Here is a 9,721-nt window from a genome sequence, read left to right on the forward strand (position 1 = left end):
AGGGAAGTAATGTTAAAACTCTACAATGCATTAGTAAGAGCTCATCTAGAATATTGTGTTCAGTTGTGGTCACCTTGTTACAAAAAGGATATTGCTGCTCTAGAAAGAGTGCAAAGAAGAACAACCAGAATTATTCCGGGTTTAAAAGGCATGTCGTATGCAGACAGGCTCAAAGAATTTAATCTGTTCAGTCTTGAACAAAGAAGGCTGCGCGGCGATCTGATTCAAGCATTCAAAATCCTAAAAGGTATTGACAATGTCGACCCAGAGGACTTTTTCAACCTGAAAAAAGAAACAAGGACCAGGGGTCACAAATGGAGATTAGATAAAGGGGCATTCAGAACAGAAAATAGTAGGCACTTTTTTACACAGAGAATTGTGAGGTTCTGGAACCAACTTCCCAGTAATGTTGTTGAAGCTGACACCCTGGGATCCTTTAAGAAGCTGCTTGAGGAGATTCTGGGATCAATAAGCTACTAACAACCAAACGAGCAAGATGGGCTGAATGGCCTCCTCTCGTTAGGTAAACTTTCTTATGTTCTTATGTTCTTACCGAGCTGTCAGTTTCAGAAATGCAACCTGTCAAGGCTAGTGATTTTTTTCCTCGTATCCCGCAGAAAATTCCTGTGGCGCAATTGGTCAGTGTGTTTGGCTCTTAACCCTTTAAGGACCGAGATTGTGTCAATACCTCATCATACTGAAATTTCAAATTGAAAACTACAGCTTGCCTTGCCAGACAGCTTTGACAGATTATTTAAGAAAAGCTAGAACGTTTTAAAAAACTGCTGATGTTTAACAGACAGATAAAGCTAAAGCAGTGGCGTTGGTGGTATAGTGGTGAGCATAGCTGCCTTCCAAGCAGTTGACTCTCAAAAGCATGTGTTAGTTATTCACTTAATCCGTTCATATATCAGCAGCAATTGTAAAACCAGCATATACTATAGCGAGGATAATAAGTAATAGTGGCAGGATAATTGTAGCACATTAATAAATAGTATACATAGCATAAACTAATAAACAACACTTTAATATTACAATATATATATATATATATGGGGTGCAAATAAAAATGTCAATTAATATGCATAATACATGTTAACAAACGGCTCTCACAACCCATCAACCCATGATATGTTACAAAAGGTAAGCAGCAATACACCGTTAGCAGCGTTGTAAACAATAGCAGTATTCAAGCTGAGTATCAATAACTCATTAGAAACATGTTCAAATAATAGCAGCACTCAAGGTGTGTATTGTTAGCTCATTAGCATACTGTGTTACCATATTTTGTTACCAAAAAACAGCCCCTCCAAAAAAACACAATGGCAGCAATCAAGTTAAGTATCACTACTTCGTAATCAACAGGTTAAGTAGGAGAGTGGGAGAGGGGAGGGATGCGCCACGCACACCACACAGACACAATGTAATGTGAATACAAGTCATATTTTGTTATCAAAAAACCGCTTCATGGGTCGCCAGCGGGAACATTCGACACTTTGGAGCAGCAGGAGAGACCTGCCAGGCGCTCGGCAGGACATCACCGTCAGTTCCATGGTGTAATGGTTAACGCTCTGGACTTTGAATCCAGCGATCCGAGTTCAAATCTCAGTGGGACCTAACTGAGGTTTATACTTCATTTAAAAAAGAAAATATTGTCAATTTTACTGTTTCCAGCGACCCCACTTGAACCGTAAGTTGATTTTTTACAAAAGCTGCAAATATTAGGGTTAACACCTAAAACGTCTGTGTTTCATTATTTATTATTTGTTTATTTAGCAGACGCCTTTATCCAAGGTGACTTACAGAGACTCTCAGTGTGCTGGTGAAAGAGGGAACCATCGCTGTTTATATATACAGCATATTCACATGATGTATCCATTTGTTATTTCAGGTCGTGGCGGAGCTCCAGAAAGACGAAGGGTGTGCGGCCTCCTGTATGTCAGGACTGCCCAGTCCCTGACCACCTTCCGGCTCCTCCTCAAGACTCACCTCTTCAGACAGCACCTGTAGAAACTCCTATTTTCCCTGTGGACACTTTATCACTCTTCCTTAATGTGCTTTACTTGCTCTTATCTGCTCCTTATTCTACTACATTTACTGTACTGTAATCTGCCACAAGTGTTATTCAATCTGTAGTATTTTGCATTTAATCATATCCTGATGTAACTATCACTGACACTGTTATCTGCTCTGATTATTGAATCGTATTTTGTCATATACTTGTACTTTTTAGAACTGAAGTCATTGTATTTTATCTTGCTCTTATATGTATGAATACTTGTACAGTGATTCTTGAAATGTATTTTTGTTTATGATTGTAAGTCACTGTGGGTAACGGCGTCTGTGTCCTCAGAAGGCTCTGATTATATTACGATTACTGTCAGGATCATATAACAAGTACTGCTTTATTACAAATTGAGCAGAAACTGCATTTTCGTTTTAAGTAAATAAAAAGTTGAAAAATGGTGAAAAGCTTTAAAATTGCATTGCTGCTGCTGCAAATTATAGGGTTAACACCTAAAACGAGTGTGTCCTCAGAATTAGCATGTGCCTTGTTTTATGGTCATTCCTTACTCAGCAATGCGACTATAGCTTCACTCTAATATGAAATCCATTTAATGTAAAACTAAATGTTTCTGGTAAAAGATGTACGATTCTTAACTCCAGATTAATTCATTTTCAGAGACAGCCTAAAACTACTGTAATTATTGCTATAGAAGTACCAGTTCTTTTGGATCAAAATACAGTTACTGACAGGCTTGTTGACTGAGGCAGTACTGAAACTTTCAGTTCATTATTATGAAAACAATAAATAAAAAATGGGTGTATACTACAGCCGGTAGAGGGTGTCAAGTGTTTTTAAAAAAATACTATTTGCAAAATAGTATTTACTAATTTCTATTTAAAATACATGTCTGGCAACCTATTTTCTATGTGTATTTTAAATAAATATGGAGACCAATGTTTTCTATTTAGAGTGTTTCCGAGACTATTTTGCCCATCCTTGGCATTCAGCTGTTAACTGTAAGGTTGGTTTCCAGGCAGATTGCCTCTGGGCAGCCTTCTCAATAGAGTCCAAGCTTCCGATTTCATTTGCAGTCATGAAGGGTGCGGTGGCCAAGTGGTAAGGCGTCGGTCTCGTAAACCGAAGATCACGGGTTCAATCCCCGTCCGTACCTTGTTGCTGTCTTTAAAACACTATTTGTTACTTGTTTGTACCTTTGCAGCTGAAAAGAAAAATGATAAAATGCAACTTGTATTTTAATTTAAATAAAAAGTGGAGTATTCTGATTTGAACCGGGGATCTCTTGATCAGCAGTCAAATGCTCTACCGCTGAGCTATACCCCGACTCCAACAACACCATTTCCTATCAAGCACAACCAACGGTGCCGAGCTGTCAGTTTCAGAAATGCAACCTGTCAAGGCTAGTGATTTTTTACCTCGTATCCCGCAGAAAATTCCTGTGGCGCAATTGGTCAGTGTGTTTGGCTCTTAACCCTTTAAGGACCGAGATTGTGTCAACACCACATCATACTGAAATTCCAAATTGAAAGCCACAGCTTGCCTTGCCAGACGGCTTTGACAGATTATTTAAGAGAAGCTATAACGTTCCCCAGAGTGTCCTGAAAACAAGGACACCCATTCCAAGATGAGACTGTAACAAATTGATTTTTTGTGCATTGTTATAGGAAAAGAGTCAAATACAGCCAAAAAACCGCTTGGTCCTTAAATAGTTTAGCAAACGGTTGGTTGCTTGTGTAGCAGGTCTTTATATACATATAGCTACATTTATGTTAATAATTTGACTAGGGCACCTTGTGTTTATTGAGGACAAGGACGTCGAGTGGTTGGTTCCCACACAAACGCTTTTATCCAGGAGAAACCAAGCAATCATATACCAAAAATAATCTTTACAAGTTTTTATTAGTAATACTTATTTTAAAAATCTCAAGCACATTAACAATAATGTAAACCATATGACAATGCCACCTCCACTTTACAGTCTAACAATTGTCTAGTAGATTATATATATATATATATATATATATATATAGACATGAGGAGGACTTGCATGGACACAGTTAGTGATGAACCTAATGATCCTTGTGAACCCGGTCAGACAAACCAGCATAAGAGAGAAAAGAACCTCAACTGGAACAAGCCTGGAGTTAAATGGCCAAGAGCTTGTGAGAAAACTGCGTGGGACACAGTAAACACAGATCTGTGCTTTGCATTGGAAAGGTTAAGTGGAACAGTTGAAAAGAAGCTGGATAAATTTAGGGACATCATCTACGCATATGGAAGTGAGAGGTTTGGAGTTGAAAAAAGGAAGGAAAAAGTACAAACTATTCCTGGAAAGTCTAGACGGCAGCAGGAGATTGAACGCTTAGTTAGAGAAAGGAGACAGCTGTAATCTGCCACAAGTGTTATTCAATCTCCAGTATTTTGCATTTGATCATATCCTGATGTAACTATCACTGACACTGTTATCTGCTCTGATTACTGAATCGTATTTTGTCATATACTTGTACTTTTTAGAACTGAAGTCATTGTGTTTTATCTTGCTCTTATATGTATGAATACTTGAACTGTGATTTTTGAAATGTGTTTTTGTTTATGATTGTAAGTCACTGTGGGTAACGGCGTCTGTGTCCTCAGAAGGCTCTGATTATATTACGATTACTATCAGGATCATATAACAAGTACTGCTTTATTACAAATTGAGCAGAAACTGCATTTTTGTTTTAAGTAAATAAAAAGTTGAAAAATGGTGAAAAGCTTTAAAATTGCATCGCTGCTGCTGCAAATAACAGGGTTAACACCTAAAACGAGTGTGTCCTCAGAATTAGCATGTGCCTTGTTTTATGGTCATTCCTTACTCAGCAATGCGACCATAGCTTCACTCTAATATGAAATCCATTTAATGTAAAACTAAATGTTTCTGGTAAAAGATGTACGATTCTTAACTCCAAATTAATTCATTTTCAAAGACAGCATAAAACTACTGTAATTATTGCTATAGAAGTACCAGTTCTTTTGGATCAAAATACGGTTACTGACAGGCTTGTGGACTGAGGCAGTACTGAAACTTTCAGTTCATTATTATGAAAACAATAAATAAAAAATGGGTGTATACTACAGCCGGTAGATGGTGTCAAGTGTTTTAAAAAAATACTATTTGCAAAATAGTATTTACTCATTTCTATTTAAAATACATGTCTGGCAACCTATTTTCTATTTGTATTTTAAATAAATATGGAGACCAATGTTTTCTATTTAAAGAGTTTCCGAGACTATTTTGCCCATCCTTGGCATTCAGCTGTTAACCGTAAGGTTGGTTTCCAGGCAGATTGTCTTTCCGGGCAGCCTTCTCAATAGAGTCCAAGCCTCCGATTTCATTTGCAGTTATGAAGGGTGCGGTGGCCAAGTGGTAAGGCGTCGGTCTCGTAAACCGAAGATCACGGGTTCAATCCCTGTCCGTACCTTGTTGCTGTCTTTAAAACACTATGTGTTACTTGTTTGTACCTTTGCAGCTGAAAAGAAAAATTATATAATGCAACTTGTATTTTTATTTAAATAAAAATGGGGGTATGCAGATTTGAACCTGGGATCTCTTGATCAGCAGTCAAATGCTCTACCGCTGAGCTACACCCCGACTCCAACAACACCATTTCCTATCAAGCACAACCACAACGGTGCCGAGCTGTCAGTTTCAGGAATGCAACCTGTCAAGGCTGGTGATTTTTTACCTCGTATCCTGCAGAAAATTCCTGTGGCGCAATTGGTCAGTGTGTTTGGCTCTTAACCCTTTAAGGACCGGGATTGTGTCAACACCACATCATACTGAAATTCCAAATTGAAAGCCACAGCTTGCCTTGCCAGACGGCTTTGACAGATTATTTAAGAGAAGCTATAACGTTCCCCAGAGTGTCCTGAAAACAAGGACACCCATTCCAAGATGTGACTGTAACAAACATTGTTATAGGAAGAGAGTCAAATACAGCCAAAAAAAACGCTTGGTCCTTAAATAGTTTAGCAAACGGTTGGTTTCTTGTGTAGCAGGTCTTTATATACATATAGCTACATTTATGTTAATAATTTGACTACGCCACCTTGTGTTTATTGAGGACAAGGACGTTGAGTGGTTGGTTCCCACATAAACTCTTTATCCAGGAGAAACCAAGCAATCATATACCAAAAATAATCTTTACAAGATTTTATTAGACAGTCCTTCAGCCAATCGGAGTTTCGCTCGTATAGTTCCATAGAGGAAAGATAGAAAGTAGTTTAGGGGGGTCCAGTGAAGCAAATCCATCAAACCACACTCGAGATGAGAAATAATAATAAAGAGCTGAACAACAAAACACACATTTATATAAATAAATCAATAACAAGTGACACAAAAATAGGAGGCGTGGCAAACACTGTTGCAGCAGCAAAGGTCATTCAAAATGATCTCGAGAGCATTCAGAACTGGGCAGACACATGGCAAATGACATTTAATAGAGGAAAGTGGAAGGTGCTGCACGCAGGCAATACATTTCTCCCCCCTTCCTTTCTATATTGGGTAATTGTGTGCTCTAGTTTTTTTTTATTTAACATCACTGAGTCCCTTGTCCCTGTGGATTGCAACCACAATGTAGAAACATCTAGAGAATGGATGGGAATGGGCAATAAACATCACTGCTGTTTCTCTTAAAGCGTGTTTATTTATTTATAATACTGGACCCTGTCTTAATACTCTATCACATTCTGAATATGAATATAGCTGAGTTATTAATTGTAGGTAATACTTAGAATACCAGATACACATTTACCATTAAAAAGCAATCCATGTGATTTCTTTACCAGTCGTTCATTATTTTGTGTATCAGCCTCCACACAAAGCCGAGCGCAGTGCGGTATACTGTAATGATGCTGCAGTCAGTCTGCCCGGACTGCACCTGAACCATCTTAAAAACACGAAGCCTCCAATAAGCTCATTTGTAAAAGTTAGTAAAGAATGGCGCTATATAATCTAAGGAAGCTGAATGTGAACTCCTAGCTGGAGCAACGAGAGAGGGAGAGAGGGGGCGGGGCAGAGAAGGAGGCGGAGACGCTGCTAGGCAACCGGCTCCTGAACATTCCACTCCGCTGAGCAGAGACCGTTAGGATTTAAAAATGCCAAAGTTCCGAGCGGCGTTAGTATGGGCTGCCAGAAATGAGGAGAAAATAAATACAGCTTTTTATAAATGTGTGCATTCAGATATCATTTAGAAATCTAGTTACAAGATTTAACAGTTAGCTAAATATTTAAATAAATCTTAAATCTATTAGCTAGATTTAACATTACCTAAATATTTAAATAAATCTTAAATCTCTTAACTAGATTTAACATTTAGTTAAATATTTAACTGGCAGGAAACTGGAGTTTGTATGCAAATGAGCGTTTCACGCGATTTGATTGGCTCTTGTAATGTTGAAATTTGCATGTTTATCAATTAGCATAAAATAAGTGCATAGCATAAGTGTGTGTTTGTCAGTACCTGTGCGTGTGTTTGTCAGTACTTGTGTGTGTGTCAGTACCTATGTGTGTGTGTTAGCACCTGTGTGTGTGTCTCTGTGTGTGTTTCTCGGTGTGTGTGTGTTTGTGTCTCGGTGTGTTTGTGTCTCCAGTGTGTGTCTCGGTGTCTCGGTGTGTGTGTTTCTCTGTGTTTGTTTGTGTCTCTGTGTGTGTTTGTGTCTCAGTGTGTGTGTCTCAGTTCTAGTAAATGGCCACACGATGGCAGCATTGTATAAGAAATAGTGAGAGCTGCGTTCTGCCCGTCTCCATGACGACCAGGTTTACAACACAGGAAGCCCCGCGACCCGACACCTCCCCATGTGAGTTTAATTATTTATTCTTAAAACCAATACTATTTTAATCCACAGCAGGGACTGATAAAACAGCCTTTGTACAGCAGTTGCCCTGCGGTGTGCAGGTCAGGGAGCTGTGTGGGTGCTGGAGTGCGCTGCAGAGCAGATTTCCACTCGATCACACAAGGGAATATAAAGAATGCCGTGTTCAGAGCTGACTCTGTGATTTAGTGCGAGGAGAGATTGAAACCACTGAAGCTGTTTAAAAAAAATAGTAAAGAAAATGTACGTGGTCTTTAACTCGCTGTTTTTTACAAACAAATATTCAAAAATGAAAGCGTGCGTGCCGCTTATTTCCGTACAAGCCCTTGTCTTTAACCACGGGAGCACACAGCCTCTTATGGGGGTTTGAAACCACACATCACTTTGCGCAGATCCTTACTCATGTCTGTCCCACAGGAGTTCCCTGGCTGTAGTTTATGTGGCTGTTCTTTGATCTCATGCAGTGTTACAGGAGTGTGCAGAGCTGCTAGTCTGTGATGGTTGAAAAGTGCCTCCTATTTTCTGTTCTGAATGCCCCTTTATCTAATCTCCATTTGTGACCCCTGGTTTCTTTTTTCAGGTCCAAGAAGTCCCCTGGGTCGACATTGTCAATACCTTTTAGGATTTTGAATGCTTGAATCAGATCGCCGCGTAGTCTTCTTTGTTCAAGACTGAACAGATTCAATTCTTTGAGCCTGTCTGCATACGACATGCCTTTTAAACCTGGGATAATTCTGGTTGCTCTTCTTTGCACTCTTTCTAGAGTAGCAATATCCTTTTTGTAACGAGGTGACCAGAACTGAACACAATATTCTAGGTGAGGTCTTACTAATGCATTGTAAAGTTTTAACATTACTTCCCTTGATTTAATTTCAACACTTTTCATAATATATCCAAGCATCTTGTTGGCCTTTTTTATAGCTTCCCCACATTGTCTAGATGAAGACATTTCTGAGTCAACATAAACTCCTAGGTCTTTTTCATAGTTCCCTTCTTCAATTTCAGTATCTCCCATATGATATTTATAAAGCACATTTTTATTGCCTGCATGCAATACTTTACACTTTCCTCTATTAAATGTCATTTGCCATGTGTCTGCCCAGTTCTGAATGCTGTCTAGATCATTTTGAATGACCTTTGCTGCTGCAACAGTGTTTGCCACTCCTCCTATTTTTGTGTCGTCTGCAAATTTAACGAGTTTGCTTACTATACCAGAATCTAAATCATTAATGTAGATTAGGAATAGCAGAGGACCTAATATTTATTTGAAAGAGTATTGTACGGACTAGTGTTGGATGTTTACAATCACGTATTCTATATTAAAAAAGTCAAGAAGGACGATATTGATGAAAAAACGCCCCCCCCCCCTACACGAGCATTGGTTTGCCCCGCGGTCTGCACTATTATCAGCGATGTGTGTGCAACAGAAGCTGCTGGTAGATTACAAAAAACATCAATTAAACCTAGGCTAGGTAGTTGTTAACTTTAGTATGTTTTATTCTTTATTAATTAAATTATATTCATTGAAAAAGGCAAGAGAACCAGATTGTTGTTATTGTTTTGGTTTAATATAATATAGCAGGCTAATGTTCCTATTGAAGTAGGCTACAATATATTTTGTCGTTCTACTCATTTAATCAAACCAAGTAGTGTAAGAAGATGCTTGTATCGTTCATGACGTTTTTCAAATCAAGTAAGCTTATTTGTGTATAAAAAACGAGAATAGAGTTGCAGCCAGTGTCATCTTACTTAAAGGCGCTCAAGCTGAAATCGTAATTTAAAAGTCGGCTACAAACGTGGCAGCGGACTGTCTCTCTTTAACGCGCACGCAAGAACTTGCAG

The 9,721-nt window shown here is 38.7% G+C and overlaps 2 non-coding genes across 2 annotated transcripts; both read left to right on the plus strand.

Annotated features, from left to right (window-relative positions):
- The first annotated feature begins 3,107 nt into the window (after positions 1-3,107).
- Positions 3,108-3,179, plus strand: trnat-cgu (transfer RNA threonine (anticodon CGU)). The gene has a single exon. It is a non-coding gene; the product is annotated as a tRNA-Thr (tRNA).
- A 2,236-nt stretch (positions 3,180-5,415) lies between these two features.
- On the plus strand, positions 5,416-5,487 carry trnat-cgu (transfer RNA threonine (anticodon CGU)). Its single transcript has one exon. It is a non-coding gene; the product is annotated as a tRNA-Thr (tRNA).
- Positions 5,488-9,721: the final 4,234 nt, after the last annotated feature.

The sequence above is a fragment of the Acipenser ruthenus genome, chromosome 50, assembly GCF_902713425.1.
Source record: "Acipenser ruthenus chromosome 50, fAciRut3.2 maternal haplotype, whole genome shotgun sequence".
NCBI classification, from domain to species: Eukaryota; Metazoa; Chordata; class Actinopteri; order Acipenseriformes; family Acipenseridae; genus Acipenser; species Acipenser ruthenus.